At 81.4% G+C, this 258-nt stretch overlaps 1 protein-coding gene across 2 annotated transcripts in view; it reads left to right on the top strand.

Moving 5' to 3' along the window:
- The window catches only part of AMMECR1L (AMMECR1-like), a 15,841-nt gene that overhangs the window by 486 nt on the left and 15,097 nt on the right, over window positions 1-258 (top strand). The window lies entirely within an intron of this gene.

Raw genomic sequence — 258 nt, 5'->3', positions numbered from 1 at the left:
CCCCCCCCGCGCGCTGCCGGCGGGGCTGGCTGAACCCCGGAAACGCCGCCGGAAAGTTTGTGTCCGACCGCGCGGGGCTTGTCCGGCGCCGCGGCGGGACCGAGGGGAGGGGGCTGAAACGGTGGGGCCTGCCGGTCCCTGTGCTCGGCGGGGGGGGGGGCGGGGGGGCCGGCCCGGGGAGCCGGGGTAGCCTTCCCCCCGCCGTGCGCCGGGTCGGGCGTTGCGGTTGGGGAGCGCGGGCGGCACGTCCTGCCCGCC

This window comes from Haliaeetus leucocephalus, unplaced genomic scaffold, assembly GCF_000737465.1.
Source record: "Haliaeetus leucocephalus isolate CR32 unplaced genomic scaffold, Haliaeetus_leucocephalus-4.0 Scaffold240, whole genome shotgun sequence".
Classification (NCBI taxonomy): domain Eukaryota; kingdom Metazoa; phylum Chordata; class Aves; order Accipitriformes; family Accipitridae; genus Haliaeetus; species Haliaeetus leucocephalus.
The sequence above is the reverse complement of the archived record's forward strand: the minus strand, read 5'-3'. Positions and strand labels throughout refer to the sequence as shown.